Source organism: Canis lupus, chromosome 5 (genome assembly GCF_003254725.2).
Source record: "Canis lupus dingo isolate Sandy chromosome 5, ASM325472v2, whole genome shotgun sequence".
In the NCBI taxonomy this organism is placed as follows: domain Eukaryota; kingdom Metazoa; phylum Chordata; class Mammalia; order Carnivora; family Canidae; genus Canis; species Canis lupus.
Window position 1 is genome coordinate 66,538,056 of NC_064247.1, and position 20,969 is coordinate 66,559,024.

At 47.9% G+C, this 20,969-nt stretch overlaps 1 long non-coding RNA gene across 2 annotated transcripts in view; it reads left to right on the forward strand.

The window, feature by feature from the left end:
• Positions 1-16,898, forward strand: part of LOC112646778 (uncharacterized) — a 71,950-nt gene extending 55,052 nt beyond the window's left edge. The window contains exons 3-5 of one of the 2 annotated variants that reach the window (XR_003127866.3): positions 851-1,223; positions 12,749-12,807; positions 13,046-16,898. This is a non-coding gene — a long non-coding RNA (uncharacterized LOC112646778). The remainder of the gene's footprint in view (positions 1-850; positions 1,224-12,748; positions 12,808-13,045) is intronic. The other variant, XR_004816042.2, reaches the window with a different exon arrangement.
• The last annotated feature ends 4,071 nt before the right edge of the window (positions 16,899-20,969 follow it).

A 20,969-nucleotide genomic window follows, 5' to 3' on the forward strand; every position in this document is an offset into this window, starting at 1 on the left:
TTATGACCTGAGCCAAACCAAGAGTCAGACTCTTAACCGACTAAGCCACTCCGGGGTCCCCTTCTCATCATTTTAAAGAAGTGGAATCCATGGGCAGCCAGGGTGGCACAGCAGTTTAGCACTGCCTTTGGGCCAGGGTGTGATCCTGGAGACCCGGGATCAAGTTCCACGTCAGGTTCCCTGGATGGAGCCTGCTTCTCTCTCTGCCTGTGTCTCTGCCTCTTTCTCTGTGTCTCTCATGGATAAATAAATAAAATATTTTTTAAAAAAGAAGTGGAATCCAGAGGAATCAAAGGAATGAAGTCACTTGGTTGAGGCTGCACATCTTCTGACCTCACTGCATCTCTCCTTGTCACCTCCCATCCCACCCCAAGCCCCACTCCTGCACCTACTAGCCTGGCATCACACCACTAACTTCTTGTCCACTGGGGGAAATTTCCTTGGCACCATGTCCCTGGAGCTAGTCCTGCAGGTGAAGAATCACCGGCCACTCCAGGCAACCTTGGCTCACCAGGGTGTGCAGGGATGTCCTCCAGTGGAACATGCTCCTGTCCACATCAGAGCATATTTCAACATCTACCAGTGGAAGGTAGAGAGTTGTGGGGGATTCTGGAGACCAGGGTTCTCATTCCAGCTTTCCCTGTAACCTATGAATAGTAATAGTAACTCATATTTAAGGGGAACTGTTTTAGAAACGTCTCATCCTCAAACTCATGATCACTTTATAAGGAAGGTTACGGGAGACAGAGGCCATGCAGACAGGGATCAGAAGATGCCTAACCACCATACTATTCTGCCTCTGGGCACCTTTCTTGTCACAGGGTCTGACTCTTCCTCCTGTCAATTGCAGGCTCAGCTCCATGGGTCCTGCTGCCTGATTCAGTTCTGATCTGTGGTCCTTTGTCTGCTGAGCTGGAGCTGGGTCACTTGAGCCTGCTTCCTGAGTGCCTGGTCCAGAGGTGCACTTGAAGAGGGTCCTTCTCATCCACCCATTGTCATACGTGGTGTCAAGCTTCCCTGGCCACCTACAGAAGCGGAATCCATCCAGCATGCTGTCAATCACCATAGCTCCCTTCTGTGTCCTGAGGAAAGGCTCTATGAGTCCAAAATGGAATACTGGGAGCTGGAAGGGGATTTTGTCATTGGTGCTCCCCTCCCATGTTGCTGCACCCTCCACACTTGTAATCAGATGCTCTTCCCACTTCTTTCTGCAGCTACCTGAGGTAAAGACAAGAGGGACAAGAGGCTCTGGGCTAGATGTGGGTTCAGATCTCAGAGTCAACTTGCCTAAAGCTGAGGCAGATGCCAACAGAAAGTAATGTGGGCACAGGCCCATTCCTAAAGCACAGAGTACAGAAAGTCTAGTGTCATCCAGGGCTGCCATTGATTGGAGGTTCTGTATGTTGGGCCTAGACCTAGACATCCTCTGTGCTTCAGCTCACCTAATCTTCACAACCACTCAGTGAAGCAGGTGGTATTTTCATTCCCTCTGGCAGAGGGGGAAATGGAAGTTTGGCAAACGGAAATGACCTCTTTGAGTCATGCACCTAGTAAGCAGCGCATCAGGACTAGAACCCATGGGGTCAAATCTCAGAGCCCCAGCTTCTCCCATCCTTAAAATAATTTAAATATAAAATAAACTGAGAAAAAAAACCTGGATATTTCTTTTTAAAAAGAATATGAAGTTTTGATCTTCTGCTACAGACCCTGTCTCTAACTCTCCCTCTGATAACCATTGTTACTTTTTTTGACTACTTTTCCAACAGTGTCTTACCCATTTATAAGCAAAAATACGCTTTTTACAACAGGAGTGCACAACACAGTGATTTGCACCTTGCTTCTCTTTGGATAATTGCACAGTGAACGTGGAACATTTCCTTCTCACCAGGAGCTCACCCACACAGGTTCCCGTCCATTAGAGGAGTCTCTGTGGCTGGACTCTTCAAGCTGCAGCAGGCCTCCATCCTAAGGTGCTCTTGTTAGAAAGATTCTGGGAGTCCACCTCTAGAGATTTAGTTTCATTTTATTTTGCTTTTTTTTTAAAGATTTTTTCATTTATTCATGAGAGACACAGCAAAAGAGAGAGGCAGAGACATAGGCTGAGGGAGGAGCAGGCTCCCTGCAAGGGGCCTGATGTGGGACTTGATCCCAGATCCCGAGATCATGTCCTGGGCCAAAGGAAGACACTCAACCACTAAGCCACCCAGGCATCTCGAGATTTGGTTTCAATAAACCATCCAGTTATTTACTGCTGCAGGACAAACCACTCCAAATTTTAGTGGCTTAAAACAGCACTGACTATTTATCTTGCATAGATTTGGAATTTTTGCAGGGTTTGGTACAGAAGGCTCTGCTCCATTGGATCAGCTCAGTCAGGGCTGGAAGATCCACTTTCGACAGTGTATTCCTTGAGGTGTCAACTGAACCAGCTGTCTGCACAGAACTCAGTAGGAGCTGTCAAGGAGGGTCTTGGCTTCTCTATGTGTGGCCTCACCCTTGGGCTGCTTGGACTTTCCCATAGCATGGCAGCTGACAAGTGAGGCTTAGGACATCAAGAAATAAATCTTCTATCCATCCATCCATCCATCCATTCACTATCATACAGGCACCTATTGTATTTAATATAGGTAAATATGTTACATATTTATTAATATGAGAAAGTACATTAAATACTAAGCATGTACTCTGTGTAGGCATAGGATTATGTGCTATGCACAGCTGTACTGTGTCTGCAGAAGCCGCTGACCTTCAGTTTTGGTGGTGGTGGTGGTAGTGCTGACTTCGGTGGTAGTCTTCTCACGGGGGCTGACTTTCAGGCTCTCAGTAAAGTTGATCTTTCCCCAGACAAGAAAACTGTTATGTACATAGCAGCTCTTGGAGGAACAAAAGCATGCATTTGTACCTGGTTTTGGATGTATGTGAGGTTCGCTCTAGTCTGCTCAGAGAAGGCATCCAGAAGTAGATCTTTGTCTGGGATGAGCTGCAGACACGGTCCCAATAAACAGTTTGACTACTGGGCTTTGAGAGTGAGCAGCCCTTTTATGAGCTCATGGAAGAAAATCTTGTTTTTGTTGCTGTTGTTGTTTTTACCTGATTGGTACGTATTTGACTTATTTGAAAAGCATTGTTAGCAATACTTTCCACCTGTAATTATGGCAACAGGTTTGCTTTGGTGTGCCATGTTGGGCTCTGCAAATATTGGCTGACAGCCTATGTGTCCTGACATGTTCTGTATCTGAAGTAGTGCTCCAAATCCTGCATGCACAAGGGAGCCAGCATGGTTGCAAGATGCTTGGGCACAGTTTAGATGGAAGGGCTCTTTGCCTTGTTGGATACCTTGGTCCTAGATGGCCTTTCCAGCACTTTCCCAGTGCCCTTTCTTTGTCCAGACTGTGAAGCCACTAGCATGAGTATGTGTTTTAATATCAACACATATCCTATTGTGCCTCCATAGATACTTGCAGGTGAGCACTTTGTGCTTTTAACATAAGAAGGAGGAATATTATCTTAATTTGGAACCGCGCCCCCAGCACTGGATCTTTAGACAAAGATTTGAGCTCATTGAGTGACTTGAGCAGTGTTATAAGTCGATTGTGTCCCCAAAAAGATGTGTTGAAGTCAATCCTGTGAATGGGACCTTATTTGGAAATAGGGTCTTTGCAGATGTCATTATGTAATTTTGAAAAACTTGAATCCTACAGTTGAAAGAATAGCACTATGAACTCTCATGTATTCTATGCAAACTCATCAACTAGTAACATTTTGAAAGGTAGGGATTTCTTCGTGTTCATGTTTTATAGATATATACTTAAAACAGAACTTCCCCAGACATCAGTTTTTGAGGCAGGGGCTGATTCTCTTACTTGCAGCTGTATACCCAACATGGGCATGATGCCTGGCACAGGGCAGACACTCATTAATTTTCATTAAACAGATGAGTGGCTGAAATTTATGTGGATTTAGGTGATCACATGATGACCTTTGGCCTTGTGCACTCATGTTGGCTCCTTGAGGGCAGTGCCTTTTCTGGCTTTGTTCACCTTACCTGGTGTACTCAGTCTTCACATCCATGGGTCCGCCTCTCTTATTTCCCCCATTTTTCAGATCTTGAAGCCAAAGCCCAGAGAAGTTGGGATATTGGCCCAACCCAAACTCAGACAGATTAGAATCCTAGGGCTCTGCCCTCAGCCCATGCTCTGTCAGCCAGCAGTGCAGCCCACTAGCTAGGGAAGCAAGGAGGCTCGCTGCTGAGCCTCATCCTGGCACTGCCGAGTACCAGTGGGGGGCTGTGGGCAGGTGGCTGCACTCTGGCTTCATCTGCAAGCGTGCTGGCCCCCCGGCTCACCTGCCATGCTCACCCACCATGCTCACTTGCCATTCTCACCCCACACTGACCACTACCTACTCAACCCACTGGTGAGCCCAGCTCTGCTCACGTTGCTGGATGCAGAGGAATATGAGTGTTTTTATTTCCTGATACCTCAGGGTAAATCTGTTCATTAGAAAAATCAGAGAAGCAAAAAGAAAAACATTTTGGGTAATCCACCAGTCAAAGATAACTGCTTTGAATATTTAAATGTCCTTCTCCCACCTTTGGGGTGTTTTAAAAACATGCTTTGCTGTATTTATTCAGCACACGTTCTCCACCAAGAGGTACACCTGTCACCTCATTTCATCCTCCTGAAGCTCCTCCAGGTTTGCCTGATTACGGTCCCCATTTATTGGGCTGAAGAGAAGGGAATTGTTCAAAGTCAGAGAGGGAGTGATAGAGCTGTGACGGGGACTTAGCTACCCTATTGGCAGAGTCTGTTTGCTCACACGCACCTTCACACATTCACACTAACACGCACTCACATGTACTTGCACACTCACATGCCTACACTCAGGCACACGTGTGGCAAACTCACATACATTAACACACATCTGTACATGCAACACACCCACATACACTACTACATGCACGCACAGTCACGCATGTGTGCATGCTCGCACACAAACACACACACTCATGCATGCTGACAAAGAGGTGAAGCTGAACGTTTTGAGAATGTCTCGTGCAATAACAGCAGGGCTGTGTTTCTGTGTCACTAACAGAACCCCTTGCACCTTTGGGCCCTGCTTCCTCACTCAGCCCCTTGGTGTTGGGTATCTAGATAAACATCACTGTAGTGAACATCCTAGAGTTAAATTTCTTTGCACACATCCTTAATTATTTCCTCTCTGTAAATCCCTAACAGTGGGGAATTCAAGTCACTGTTTATTCATACTTGCAATTTTGGTAGATATTGCTCAATTGCCTTCCAGAAAAGTTGAACAAATTTGCACTGTATCTGAGCAGGATCAACGAAGTTTTGGAAATCTTTCTTAATGAGGTCTTTGGTGTCATAGAGGCTTTTTTGGCCACTAAGATCCCAGCCATGTTCCAAGGAGGAATATTCCAGTTACCCAGGAAGCTGGGCCAGCAATCTGTGGCACTGGAGAGGAAGGCAGGAGAAGAAGCAGGATGGGAAGCTTGATGGTGCACAGATTTTTTGAGAAAGGCTCTTCCCCTAGAACTAATTTGCCATGCATATTGTCCTCCAGATTGTCCTGCCTAAGACTAGTCTTTATAAGCAAGGGAGAGAGTTTTCTCTGTCACCACTGGGAATGAATTATATCCCAGTGACCCCAAAACTTGTCTTCTAGCCTTAGAGATGATTGCAAGGAGAGGTGTCTAAATGACCTGGTGGGAACTGGTGATGTCACCACTTAGTTGGGGCAGAGCAGGCAAAGGGCATTGAGCAGAGCGCCCAGAGAGGGAGGCACACCAATGTATCAGCCACAGGTGAAGCTACCTTCAGTGGCTGGTGGCCCCTTTACTCTGTTGTCTAACATCTCCCCGGCAATCTCACTGAATCCGGGAGTCTGATAGTTCTGAACAGGGATCAGCCCAAGCCCCAATCTCTATTGGAGAAGCCTACCCAAAAACCTGCAGAGTAAAATGAAGATGCATTTTGCAACAGTCTTGGCAGTGGGGCGCAGGGAATGGGGGTGTGGGGCCCAGCTGGGCAGTCCAGCTCCCAGATGCACCACCGGACAGCCCCAGCCCCTGGGGAGAAGCACCTGCCTGCAGAGTTTTCTCCCAAGAAAAGCCGTATCAGTGGAGGTGGTTCCTCAAGACTGCCTCATGCCGGACACACAATGAAATGGTTATTAATGTTGGAGATTTTATAATTTTTTTTTCAAATTATAAAGCAGGTTCTGAAAAGTGATGTCTGTTTTCCATAATTGGCGACTGTTCCCCAGACGGCCGTTCAGCCACCTTGAAAATCAATGTTTTCACGACCCTTGACCCCTCTTTCCCTGACGAGTGTCTCTCCTACAGGTTGCTCCCAGGATGAAAACAATAAAAGCAAATATATAACAGCAAAGGCCCGAGGTTAATGTCTTTAACAAGATAATGTTACTTAAGGGAACTGTAAAGCAAATCATTCCAAAATTCCATTTATTCACTGCGGCCCCAACTGTATTTTGAAACCATATGTATGTGCTGCCTGCGTGTCTGGTCATGGACAGACTCTGCTTGTGTGTTATTTCTTTAATTTTTAAAATTTGAGGTATAGTTGACGTACCACATTCTATTAGTTGCAGGTGTACAACACAGTGATTTGACACTTGCGTGCATGGCAAAAGGGTTACCACATGAGTCTACTTACCATCCATCACCTCACAAAGTTAATACAAGACTCTGTCCCCCCTGCTGTATGCTTGCATGTTCCTTATTTGGATCATGTGTGATCCCTGTTGGTTCACTACCCACATCATTCAAAATCCATCGTTCAAAAACGCAGAAGGTTGTGAAGTGCATGGAAGCTCCTGCCCTCCGAGTCTTGTCCCTGCCTGCTTGCGTCTGCTGCTCTAGTTGGTGTCCAAGTGACCCAGTGAGGCTGTGCGCCCGCAGGGATGGCTGTTTCCGGAGCATGTATGGGATGTGACGTGTCTATCCCGGAGCTCCCGTCTCCGTGACACGAAACCTGAGAGTGACAACCAAAAAATTCATCCCAGCAAACAGATGTTTTGATACCTGACCCCAAACATCTGGCCCTTAGCAGACGGGAGGCTTGACAGGAACGTTCAGGTTTAATCTGTATCTCGGCATCAGGTAGTCAGGCACAGGCTTGCGCCTGGAAGGTGCAACGAAAAGCTTGTGGTTGGTGTGTGCTGCGATTGTATACATTGTACTTTATGGTCCTCAGAGCACAGTCGCAGCTGCTGAGCCCTAGAGTCAGAAGTTTGGGAACCAAAAGAGTGATTTGAAATAATCATGCTAGGGGATCCCTGGGTGGCGCAGCGGTTTGGCGCCTACCTTTGGCCCAGGGCGCGATCCTGGAGACCCGGGATCGAATCCCACATCAGGCTCCCGGTGCATGGAGCCTGCTTCTCCCTCTGCCTGTGTCTCTGCCTCTCTCTCTCTCTCTCTCTCTCTCTCTGTGACTATCATAAATAAATACAAACTTGAAATAATCATGCTGCAAACAAGAGCACGACCGGTGTTGTCTTGAGGCCTATCACTGTGAGTCAAATATGGGGTAGCCCAAGACAGGACGCTTACCCAAAGCTGGGCTGTGCTGAGTCCATGAACAGGGTCGAGACATTGCACATGCACCAACATGGCTAAAATTAAAACACAAGTAGAGCAGGTGTCAGCAAAGGCCTAGGGAGGGGAGAACAAGTCCAGGGGGACCAGTGCCACCGTGCAGGTGGCTAAAAAGGCCCCTGTGCCAGACACAGGAGCCTAACTAGAGCTGAGCGCCCAAGGTGTCAAGCCATATGCAAATAGGGAAAGGGTGCCCCAGGGTGGGGGCGCCTTAGCCAGGGCAGAGGTCTTGACCCCACTGTCACGGTTCGGGGGTCTCTCAGGAACCAGCTCCAATCCCATTGCCATCCTTGCAAAAAGCCTGCAGCACATGCTGTCGTTCGCCACATGTCCATCTTGCCTGCCTGCCTGTGTTGTCTAGGCTAGAAAGGCCTTTTCCCCTCTCCCAGCCCCCCAGAGAGAACCAGGTTCCAGCCTGGGCCCTGAGCAACTGCAGACAAGCTCACAGGTGTGTGGCATCATGACGTCCTCTGCAACCTCGGAACACCGTTCTGTGTCATCCTCCAGGTCTGGAGAGATAGTGGAAATTATGCTAAAGGGGTTGTTTGTGGGTGTCGGGGTCACAGGCAATTTCACATTTCCTCTTTGGCTTTTAGGAATGTTCTAGACTTTCTCAAATAAACACACATTGCTTCTGTAATTGGGATTAAAAAAAAAAAAAAAAGCAAGAGAGGACTGTCTTGTGGTGCCCGTGAGTCCAATTTCACCTTGTGGAACCTTCCAGGAGAATGGCGGGCTTACCCTGTTCTATCTGTAACCAGTTGGTGACCGTGGCCAGCCCTGTTGAGTCTGACCTGCATTTTCTCATCTAGAAGGTGAGGAGATCTGACTACAAAGATCCATTCTGCATCTTAAATTTATTTTCAAGCCTTGAAATTAAAAAAAAAAATTTAAGGCATCGCAGATTTTAGAACAACAGAAATATTAACCTCTGAATGTGTAAAATGCTTTCAAAATCCTCGGGACTACCCGAAATGGTTCTCTGCCCACCTCGGAGACAGGCCAGGCCATTCTCCTCCACAAGAAGAGTATTTTTAGAGCATTTTCAACCACTTTTCATTGAATCTCAGCTTTTTTTCCCTCCCCCACCCACCGAGTACCTGAGGTGTAGAAATGAATTTATAACAGGAAGCCTTTGATTTTGGAGCTTGTATGTTTTTGAAGTCTTCCAAGGCAGGGCTGTAAAACAACTGGCTTGTTTGGAAAGAATGTCACATTCTGCACGCGGGGGCTGGCACCCTGTTTTCCTTATCGCAGGAGGGGCCGCCTCTGTGCTGAGAGTGAGGAAGCTCCCGCCCCACGGAGGAAGTGGGTGTCTGGTGTGAAGTGCCTGCTCCCCAACTCCAGCTCCAAGGGCCTCGGGGCCCTGTCCCCAGCTGGCTGGCCGATGCTCAAGGTTACCCAGAGGGTGGCATCCCTGTGCAGATTTGGGATCACTGTACCTCTGTATACTCCTTCTTCCATCCCCAAATGCCTCTGACTATAAGATGCACCTAATAACTGCCTTTGTTTTAGAGGAGAGGATCAGCCTCCACATCAGGTGTGAGTACGGATCAGAAAAGGCCCTCTGGTTTCAAAATGCTGAAATGTGATCATTAGGCATCTTAGGACCAAGGAGATAAGACAAAGAGAAGCTGAATCCTCAGAGGATTCTAGATCTGCCCTAAGGGGCTGCCTTGAACGTAGACCCCAGGGCCCCCACTTGGCGAGGTGGCCTCCAGTTGCTTAGCCAGCTCCCCGAAACGGGATGTCTGTTCTGACCCCAAATGGGCAGCCTTAAGGAATTGACCCCAGTAACCCGGAGTTATATGTTCTCTTTCGGTCCTTGCCACAACACCATGTGGTCCATATTTATTCCTGTTTCATACGTGGGGAGCCTGAGGCTCTGGTGGCTCAAAGAGCTCAAGGCCACAGCTAGGAAGCTTGGGTCAGACATCCAAGTCTGACGCCAGTGCTGTATGACCTTCCATGTGCATTCACATACTTTGTTTCGTTTTCTTCTGTCATGGGTGATAAACTCTACAATGGCAGAGTTGAACAGCGGGGAGAGAGGCAGTATTGCCTGTTCAACCTAAAATATTTCATGGAAGATGAAACGGCTTCAGAAATGTCGAATGACATGTTCAGAGTCATGCACAGTAAGTGCTGGAAGCTGGGACTCGAATACTGACCAGAACAAACTTCAGCCTAGACCAGAAGTCAGCAAAGAGTAGCCAACCACCTGTTGTTATAAATAAAGTTTTATTGGAACACAGCCATGCCCATCCATTCACGTACTTTCTAGGGCTGCTTTTGTGTTACAGCGGCAGAGTTGAATAGGTGTGTCAATGACTGTGTGCCTCACAAAGGCTAAAATATTGCTATCTGGTCTTTATGGAAAAAGTTTACTGATCCTTGATTGAGACAAAGGCACAATCAGTTCAAAAAGAATGACTGCCATGGAATTGTGAGAGCAGATCAGAGGCCCCGAGTGTTGTAAGAGCCACTTATAAGTCTGGATAAAATGTGGGTCTTCTGGGTTTTTCATGCAAGGAATTGAGATCTTGGGAGATTGTTGTGGGCCCTGGAAGAGTGTACTTGTCCCTGGAATCCCAGATTTTTGTAGAATATGCACAGTTTCTCCCACCTCCTAGCCCTGGAACGGATGGGTCCCTCTGCCCTTCACCCCATGTCAATCTAACTGCTGCTCCCCCCCCCCCCCTTCAGACCTCAGCATAACCTCTGGAAGTCCTCCAGGCTGTTCACTTGGGCTCCAGTGCCCAGTTGCTATGTTTCCATGGCAACCTACACTTATCTGAAAGCAGCAGTCGCCACCCTACCATCCACTCTGTGTTTACTGTTCCAGCGTCCCTGTAGCCCATTGCATCTGTCAAAAATGCTGTAAATGCTGTGACAATAGTCCCATCCCACGTGTGACTTCTTCAACACTCTTTCCATCAACAGGTGGGGTCTACATCCCTGTCCCTTGACACTCAGCACGTGTTGGTGAACTTGGCCATGAGAGGGTGGCAAAAGTGACACTATGTTGGCTTCCAGAGCTAGGTCATGAAAGGCAAGGCAGCTTCCCTGTTGCTCACTGGGGTGTCTGCTCCTGAAGCTTCCGGTGGCCATGCTGTGAGGAAGCCCAAGCCCCCCCTACATGGAGAGACCACCCAGACCACCCAGGGGTGGGCCATGCCAGCCGCACCCCTTCACTGAATCTGCCTGCAGCCAGGAGACCCGACTGGATCCTGACCACAGAACCCATGGGAGAGAGATACTGCTGATGCACTTGTGTTCTCCTACAAATGATGCATTCATGACCCAATCCCTAGTGGTTCAGAGTGTGACCTTATTCAGAGATGAGGTTTTTACAGAAGTAATCAAGGTAAAGTGAGGTCATGAGGGGCGGCTCTAATCCACTATGACTGGTATCCCTGTAAGAAAAGGAAAATCAGACATAGAGATGACAGGGAGAAAGCCATATGGATGTGAAGGCAAGGATTGGGGTGATGCTTCTACAAGCCAAGGAACATGAGAGATCACTGGCAAGCCCCATTAGCAGCTGGGGGAGGACTGGAACATAGCCTCCCTCATGGTATCCGCAGGAGCCCACCCTGCCCGCACCCTCATCTCAGACTCCCAGCCCTCAGAGCTGTAGGCAAGCAGACTTCTGTTGTTTAAGCCCCTCAGTGGTTGGTACTTGGTTACAACAGCCCTAGCAAAGAAACAGAGGAGAAAATAAAATGATTGCTGTTTCAGTCACGAAGCTTTGGGGTGATTTGTGACATGGCACCCGCTTGCTAGAACATTCTCCTGCAAAGCTGAATCTCCCTGGAGGCAGGAGTCCCTGACACTTGGTGCACATCTAGTAAATATTTGCTGCTTGAGCACCTGGATCGACCAGTGGATGGTTTCCTACCCCTGCCTTCAGGTAGTTCCCTGAGCAGCCCCACTGGTCGAGGTTCATCCCCCAGAGAAGAAAGATCTGGGCGCACTGAGCTGGGCTCCAAGCTCAGAAGCAATGTGAGCTTCCATTGCAGGCCTGGGAACCGCAGTGAAAACCCACTCAGTGATGCATTTCCTGAGGGAGCCTGTGCCTGGAAAAACAGGAAAGTTAGTGCCTATGCATTTTTATGGGCGCCCAGCATGCGATTTTGGAGGATGGAGGACTGAAAGCCAAACAATGCCCACGAGTTGTTAAAAAATAAGTGGGAAGGCCATATGCTTTTGCATTCAAGCAAGACACACAATTGAATGGATATTGCGTGGAAAAGCCCCCGGACACTCAGTCTTGGCTTCCGGGATGTGCAGGGGCCCCCTGTGGCCTCACACAGCAAGGATGGAGGGCTGGGGACCCTTGGAGGCAGCTGGGGCTGCGACACCCAGCCCCTGCCTCCAGGCAAGTGGATCACTTGCCAACCGGAATGGACGGATATTGTTTTTAATTTTTCTCAAAAGTACAGTGAAGTGTGTTGAGAGTTGATATTTGACCTTTTATTGAAAATCACGGCTCAAGTCAAACGTAACACATTTGGACCACGGGATTAGTGACCACGGAAAAGGACCCCTAAGGATGAGGACGTGGGAGGACAGGGAAGGTGGTGACTCTGCAGGTGGTACAGCTACTGAGGGGCCCAGTGGCTTTTGATCTCCGGCCCACCCAGCTCCGAGCTGCCATGCTGAGGATGAAGCCACACACACACACACACACACACACACACACACACACACACACGCACGGCTGCACCGCCCGGGGTGAACCTGCTGCCACCTGTGGCAGAGGGGCAGCCAGCAAGCACTGCCAGCAGAGGGGTCAGCACGCGGGTGGGACAGCCAGGGCCCGGGGAGCCTTGCTCCCCTGACCACCCTCGGCTCATCCGTGTGACAGAGTTAGCTTCACTTCATTTAGTCAACATTGTGAAGCCACATCAATGACCCTACACTACATCGGTAGCCCTCTGAGCTTTGGAGGGGGAGGAATGGACTCCCCTAGGACCTCACTTTTCAGCTGTCACTCTTCTATTTCTTTACATGCTTTGCGCCTGTGCCCTTATAATTTTGTAATGAGTGCATGTGCTTCTCTTCACTTCCTACATTATAAGCCTCGCTTTGCTGTTTATTGTCTTTTAGGGGCTGGTCACCGTCTCAAGATGTGGAAGGCAGAGCTTCTCTCCTGCTGGATTTTTCAGGTTTTTTCCATTTTCTCTATTATAAAACTATGAGCACGAACATTCTCACACCAGCAAATGTTTCTAACATGAGCATTCGCTTACTTCCTTGGAATAATTTTCTAAAAGTAAGATTTTTACCAAATCAAGGCATTACAGCCATTAATCAAGCTAGTTATTACTATCTAGTAATAGATAGTAGCTAGGAATTACTATCAAGCTAGTTCTTGATACCCGGGTGTATATCCTCTCCCCGCAGATGTGAGCATTCATGCCCCCAGCAGCCATGTGGCTGGCGGGCCACCGGACTCCGCGGCCACGCCGGTTCTGCGAGGTAGCGTCATCTAAGACGGTGGCCAACTTAACAGAACTTAACAGGTGTAAAAAGCCTCCAAATCTGCAGACTCAGGCTCGTATCTCTGCGGGGGACTTTTTTCTCCTCCTGTGAAGAGCTCAAGCAGGATACGGCGGCGGCGGCACCGTGTTTGCATCTTGGCATTTGAACCACACTAACCTGATTATTAAAATCACTGCTGTTACTTGCATTTACTTATTTATTTTTCCGTGGAAGAAGTGCTTTTCTTCAGTTCAACAGAACGTGGAAGTCTGAAAAAACCCTGCCTTCTGCAGAGGATGTGAGCTGGCTCGTGGCCAGCGGCTGGACTTCACCCCTTGTAAATAACTCCCTTTCCCGTCAGGAGCCAGAGATAAGCCGTCCAGGACTCTGCGCGGAGAGGCTGGTACCCCTTCCATCTGCTGAAGCGCAGTGGCCCCCTGTCAGCTGCCAGCCACCCCCCCGCCAAGACCGCGAGCGCCAAGTGAAAGGGCCCCAGCGTACCGCGTTCCGTAAATGCTGTCTGGGGAGAATCTTTTACGTTTCCTTTCAGCTTTCAAAGCGTTGGCAGGGTGGGTTCTGGTGAAATCCAGCACTAGGCCGAGTGCCCAGCCCTGTCCACTCCCTCCTTGTCTCAGCCTCCCACAGCAGCCCTAGGCCCTTACCCACCTGTCGCCCCCAGGTCCCTCCATGCGCATCCGAGGCCCCTGTGCCAGTGTCTCTGGGTGTGTGCTTTTTGGGGAGAGGCACAGAGGCACACATGCAGGGACTCCCAGGCTGCCCCATCCCTGTGCTGCTTCAGTGCATCCCTGGTGAGCAGGGACTTCACACCGGTCACCTCTGGTGTCGTGGGACAGTGGGCTTCAGCCTGCCGTCTCTGCTCCCACCTCCAGAGCCTGTCTGCTCCTTGAGGGGGTGCACTTCCAGCACACACAGAGGCAGGAGACTGAGGCCGAGGGCATGCACGTTTGTGCAGGTTACCATGCAGAGGTGCAGAGTGGAGGTCCAGCTCAGATCTCTGGAACAGAAGGCTGAGGTGGAACTGGAAATATGTTGCTGGAGAGGTGTGTGAGACAGTGTGTGTGTGTGTGTGTGTGTGTGTGTGTGTGCATGAGTCAGGTGGTGTCACGTGAGCAGATGAATGTACATGTCAGTGGGTGTGACTTGGGGCGTTTATGTGTGAACGTGCAGCTGTGTATATGTGTTAATGTGAAAGTGTGCGTGTGTATGTGTGAGTCATGACCTGTGAGTGTGCAAATGTGGGCAGGTATGTGTGAGTCAAGGTGCACAAGCATCTACATGTGTGTGGATGTGTGTGTGTCTGGTGTGCATGCTTGTGTAGATCTCTGTGAGACTCAGGGGTATTGATGTGGGCGTGAAGATGTGTGAGTTAGTGAGTGCACCACCACAGCTCACAAGTTCCCACCTGACCTGGGCCTGCATCTCTCCTTCGCTCCAATGACTTCCCTGACTTGGGGGCCACCCTCCCCTGTTCACGTGCCCTCCTGGACCTCTGTGTTCCTGCCTGTCTATTGCTGTCTTGCCTTCAGGCCTCTGCTCAAATGCTGTCTTGTGCCCTCCCGGAGCCCCCATCCCCCCTGCCCCCTGGCTCCGCCGCAGCCACACATCCGTTATGTGCACGTCTACTGTCCTCTGACCTCCTGGATGCCTTCTGTAGGTCAGGGCCCACTGCTGCGTGCCGCGCTGGAGCACTGCCTGGACCCAAGGTGGGCACTCAGGGAACACGTGCTGATGAGTGAATACTGACTTGTTTATTTTTTAACTCGAAAGCAAAAAATTAATTATGCTTTTAACCTTAAATTCCACTGTATGTTGACTCAGGAGGCATTTGTCATTAACTAAAAGATCTCGGGACTAACTTTTCAACTCAACCAAGGGGGTTTGGAAATGAACCCCACTCTTTTGAGGCCTGACTCCAGCTGCCTGGGAGCTTGACGGGGCTCAGCAGCCGATCTGGGCCCGTTTCCACCCTCACTCTGCCAGCCTCAGAACATGCTCAGCCCCGGGGGGTGTGTTCTCGCCATTTGCCAGGTTGTGGGGTGGGAGGGCGGGATGTGCACTGCTGGATTCCGGGCAGCTTCTGCCCAGGTGGAAAGGCTCATTCTGAGAAGTAGCCTGTTTCCCAGGTGAAAAACAGCCATTTTCAAAGGAAAATGAGCTGCCCAGACTAAGGCTGGAGTTTGCTATGGGGACAGGGTGACTTCGAGTGCCTTTAGTTGGGGTGAACCTCGGGTTTCCAGAGTGCGGCCTTCCTGTACCCTAGATGATCCTCCCAGCATCACTCCCTTCCCTGACTCCCACAGCCTGGGGTGCAGGGAAGGAGGCAGAGGGTGGGTCTTTGGGCCTTGCAGGGTCTCTGAGTGCTGCCTGCAGCCCTCGGTGGTGGCAGTGAAATCTTGACTCTGGGTGTGAGTAACAGGGCCCTTGGAGATGTCTGCAGAGGAAAGAAAATCACACTCAGGCGAACCACTCTTGGCATTCAAAGTGACTCCACAGGGATCGTGCCAGGGGGTACAGCTGTCCTGAAGAGGTAGGTTGCTCTGTCTGCACCCCTCGGCCCTCTGGGGAAGCAGCTTTGCCATGCCTCGCCACACCTTCCTCCTTACTCCTGTGTTTGGAAGGAAAAGTCCCTCGGGCCCCCGTTCCTCCATGCAGGAATGTCCAGACCAGTTCTCTGTGGAGCTGAAGTGTACTTTCCTCCTGCCCGCAGAACCAATGGGTTATGCGTCCGTCATTTGCACAGTCAGCAACCTGCACCACAAGTTTGGGCAGACCTTCTAATGATGAGAGGGCATCAGGAGACAGCACAGTTAGCCCCAGCCCGCAGCATCTGGTGCTCCCCAGGCTCAGCTGAGCCCGACTTCCATGAGCAAATCCAGGACTGCTCAGTTGGGGGCTGTGTCTGGACGCGACCGTGTTGAGACTTAGCATGACTAATTAATAATATTGAGCCAAGAGAGATAAGGGCAGGGATGTAAAAGATACCTGCAGTGAAATTGCTACAACAAATGTCCAACAAGACCCCAGAGGCACTGGCCACAGATCTCACTCTGAGTTCTTTTACCTCCACAGTTAGAGGGAAATAGAATTATCTTGAACAGTATAGCACTCGTAAAATGAAAAAAAAAAGGGGGGGGCGCATTGTTCAGAGGCTTAAAGCTATTTTTATCATCAAGAAATGTCTTCCTTCTATACCTAGTTTGCTGAGATTTTTATTATGAAAGAAGGTTGAAATTTGTCAAATGCTTTTTCTGCTTCTACTGAGTTGATTGTGTGTTTATCCTTCATGCTGTTAATGTGGTGTCTTCTATTAATTGACTTGCTTTATTGGACCACTGTTACATCCCAGGGATATATCCCACTGGGTCATGGTGTATGATCCTTCTGTTTGAGATAGTTTGCTAGTATTTGGTTGAGGACTTTCACATCTGAGTTGGCTTGTAGTCTCCTATTCTTGCAGTGCCCTTGCCTTGCTTTGGTACCGGAATAATGCTGGCCTCCTAAAATGAGTTTGGAAGTGTTTCCTGTCCTTCAGGAATGTACCTCAATATAGTAAAGGAAGTATGTGAAAAGCCCACAGTTAAGATCATATCCAATGGGGAAAAACTGAGAGCTTTCTCTCTAAGGTCAGGAACAAGGCAGGGATGTCTACTCTCGCCATGTGTATTCAACATAGTACAGGAAGTCCTGACCTGAGCAATTAGGCAAGAAAAAGAAATAAAAGATATCCAAACTGGAAAGAAAGAAGTAAAATTTGCTTCTTGCAGATGACATGATCTTATATGTAGGAAATCTTCCAGACTCCACAACAAATGTAAGGTTGTAGGAATCAAAATCCACACACCAAACTCAGTTACATTTATGTACTCTAACAACAGACTATCTAAAAGGGAAATTAAGAAAACATTCTTGTTCATAATAGCATCAAATAGAATAAACTACTCAGTGATAAACTTAACCAAGGAGAGGAAAGGCTTGTACACTGAAAACTATAAAACATTGAGGACACAGGGACACCTGGTGCCTCAGTGGTGGAGCATGTACCTTTGGCTCAGGTCATGATCCCGAGATTCTGGGATCCAGTCCTGCACTGGGCTTCCCACAGGGAACCTGCTTCTCCCTCTGCCTATGTCTCTGCCTCTCTCTCTCTCTCTCATTCTGTGTGTGTGTGTGTGTGTGTGTGTGTGTGTGTGTGTGTGTGTCTCATGAGTAAATAAAAAGAAAACAAAACAAAGCCATTGAGGACATGCAGAAGAATAAATTAGATCCTTATCTCACACCATATGCAAAAGTCAACTCAAAATGGATTAACAACTTAAACATAAGGTCTGAAACTGTAAAACTACAGTTAGGGGAAAACCTTGACATTAGTCTGGGTGGTGACTTTTTGGCTATGACCCCAAAACACTGCAACAAAAGCCAAAAAAAAGACAAATGGGACCACATCCAACTGAAAAGTGTCTGCACAGCAAAGAAAACCATCAACAGAGTTAAGAGATAATTCATGGTATGGAGCAAAATACCTGCAAGCCATACATGTGAATGTGATGAGGGGTTACTATCCCCAATACATAGGAACCCAGACAACTCAGTAGCAGGAATACAGAAAACCCAACTAAAAAAAAATGAGCAAAGACTTGAATAGACATGTCTCAAAAGAAGACATACAAATGGGCAACAGACACATGGAAAGATGCTCAACATCACTCATCACCAGGGAAAAAATACAAATCAAAACCATGATGAGATGTCCCCTCACACCTGTCAGAAGGACTATTACCAAAAAGACACAAAAGAAACAGTCAACAAAACTAAAAGACAACCTACAGAATGGGAGAAGATATTTGCAAATGACATATTAGATAATGGGCTAGTATCCCAAGATACTAGGGCTAGTATTCAAGATCTATAAAGAACTTATTAAACTCAACAGCAAGGAAACAAACAATCCAATCATGAAATGGGCAAAAGACATGAACAGAAATTTCACCAAAGAAGACATAGACATGGCCAACAAGCACATGAGAAAATGCTCCGCATCACTTGCCATCAGGGACATACAAATCAAAACCACAATGAGATACCACCTCACACCAGTGAGAAGGGTGAAAATTAACAAGACAGGAAACAACAAATGTTGGAGAGGATGTGGAGAAAGGGGAACCCTCCTGCACTGTTGGTGGGAATGTGAACTGGTGCAGCCACTCTGGAAAACTGTGTGGAGGTTCCTCAAAGAGTTAAAAATAGGGCTACCCTACGACCCAGCAATTGCACTCTGGGGATTTACCCCAAAGATACAGATGCAGTGAAACGCTGGGACACCTGCACCCCGATGTTTCTAGCAGCAATGTCCACAATAGCCAAACTGTGGAAGGAGCCTCAGTGTCCATCGAAAGATGAATGGATAAAGAAGATGTGGTCTATGTATACAATGGAATATTCCTCAGCCATGAAACGATGAATACCCACCATTTGCTTCAACGTGGTTGGAACTGGAGGGTATTATGCTGAGTGAAGTAAGTCATTTGGAGAAGGACAAACGTTTGGTTTCACTCATACGGGGAATATAAAAAATAGTGACAGGGATTAAAGGGGAAAGGAGAGAAAATGAGTGGGAAATATCAGTGAGGGAGATAGAACATGAGAGACTCCTAACTCTGGGAAACGAACAAGGGGTAGTGGAAGGGGAGGTGGGCGGGGGGATGGGGTGACTGGGTGATGGGCACTGAGGGGGACACTTCACGGGAGAGCACTGGGTGTTATACTATATGTTGACAAATCGAACTCCAATAAAAAAAACATACAAAAAAGGCAGCCCTGGTGGCTCAGCGGCTTGGCACCGCCTTCAGCCTAGGGCATGATCCTGGAGACCCGGGATCGAGTCCCACGTCAGGCTCCCTGCATGGAGCCTGTTTCTCCCTCTGCCTGTGTCTCTGCCTCTCTGTGTGTGTGTCTCTCATGAATAAATAAATAAATTTAAAAAAAATACAAAAAAACCCCAAAAAGACAAAAGATGGGGCCCTGGGGTTGGTTAAGCATCTGGCTTCAGCTCAGGTCATGATCCTGGAGTGTTGGGATCGAGCCCCATGTCGGGGCTAAGATTTTATTTAAAATCTTAAAAAAGACAAAAGATAAAAGCTCTTTGGGATGTATACAAAAGGGAACCCTTGTGCGCCGTTGGTAAGAATGTAATTTTATACAACCATTATAGAAATAGTCTAAAGGTGGGACACCTGGGTGGCTCAGTGGTTGAGTGTCGGCCTTTGGCTCAGGGTGTGATCCTGGGATCAGGGATCAAGTCCTGCATCGGGCTCCCCAGAGGGAGCCTGCTTCTCCCTCTGCCTATGTCTCTGCCTCTCTCTCTCTGTGTCTTTCATGAATAAATAGATACAATCTTTTTTTTTAAAAAAATAAATAGTCTACAGGTTCCTCAAAATATTAAAAGTCGAAGTGCCATATGATCTAGCAATTCCACATCTCTGTATCTAGCCAAAGGAATTTAAATCAGGATCTCGAAGAGATATCCCAGCTCCCACGTTTGCTACAGCATTGTTCACAACAGCCAAGATATGCAAACAATCTAAATGTGTATGGATGATTGAAGGGAATAGAACACACGTGGTTATATACACACAACTGGAATATTATTCAGCCCTTAAAAAGAAGGAAATCCTGGCAGTGGTGAAGCATGGATGAACCTGGACAGCATTATGTTGTTAACACCAGATACAGAAAGACAGACACTACATGAGTTCACTTACACATGGAGTCTACAAAAATCTGACTCACGGATGCGGAGAGAAGAGCGGTGGCTGCCAGGGGCAGGGGAGGGAGACACCTTCTCATGCAAGGTGAGGTATTGAGGCGCTGGCACCTGTAGTGCACAGTCCTGAATCGTGTTCTTAAGAACTTGGTGAGACAAGTAGATCTCATGCAACCTTACCACAATTCAAAAATAAAAAAAATAAGTTTAAAAAAAATGGGAGATTTTTAAAATGGGATTTTTTTTTTTTAAATGCTGATTAAAAACTGGAATTTGAAATGTCAACAGTAAGGCTATGGTTAAGGAAATTAAGATAAGCAACCTGATGACTTATCATGAGACTTTTAAACTAATGTTATTAAGTGATGTTTACATAAAAACGTAAAGAAAAATATGTAAAATGTGTGTATGCTGGGGTGACAGCATAAAACACTCGAATGGACAAAAAGATAAAGATCACATTTTGCACTCTTTCAAAATCGTTCTAGCGGTTTGTGGAAGTTGACTGTTTCATACGAATTTTAGAAAATCCGGCTGTCAGGTTCTTCCCCAGACTGCTGGGATTCTGATGGGCGCGTCAGGGAAGGTACAGTCGCTTTGAGGGGAGACGGTGGCTCCATACGGCTGGGTCATCCCACCCACGAACAGAGGTCGCTTTTTATTTGTTCGGGTCTTCTTTCACTTCTTAATAAAGTTTTCAATTTCTCCATAAAAGTTCTGCACTTTCTTTTAAAGGGTAATTCCCAGGTGCTTTATAATCACTGGAATGGCATATTACTCTGCACTTTGTTTTAATGTGTCTTCCAGTCCCTTTTTGCTTCCATGCGGGATGGCCGTTGATGGTGCATGCTGAGCTCACCCGCGGCACACTCACCACACTTCGGTTGCCCATCCTGGCTCTTCCTTTCAGGAGGTTTCACACCTGTGCAGATATGACAAGTGCGTGGTGCCTCTCCCCCTAACCCCAAACCCCATCTTGTGTGTGGCTTATTCGATCAGGGGACTGGCTTTGCCCTCCCAGGGCTCAGCTGCCCAGGAGCAGCCCTTAACCAGAGGTGGGTGGCT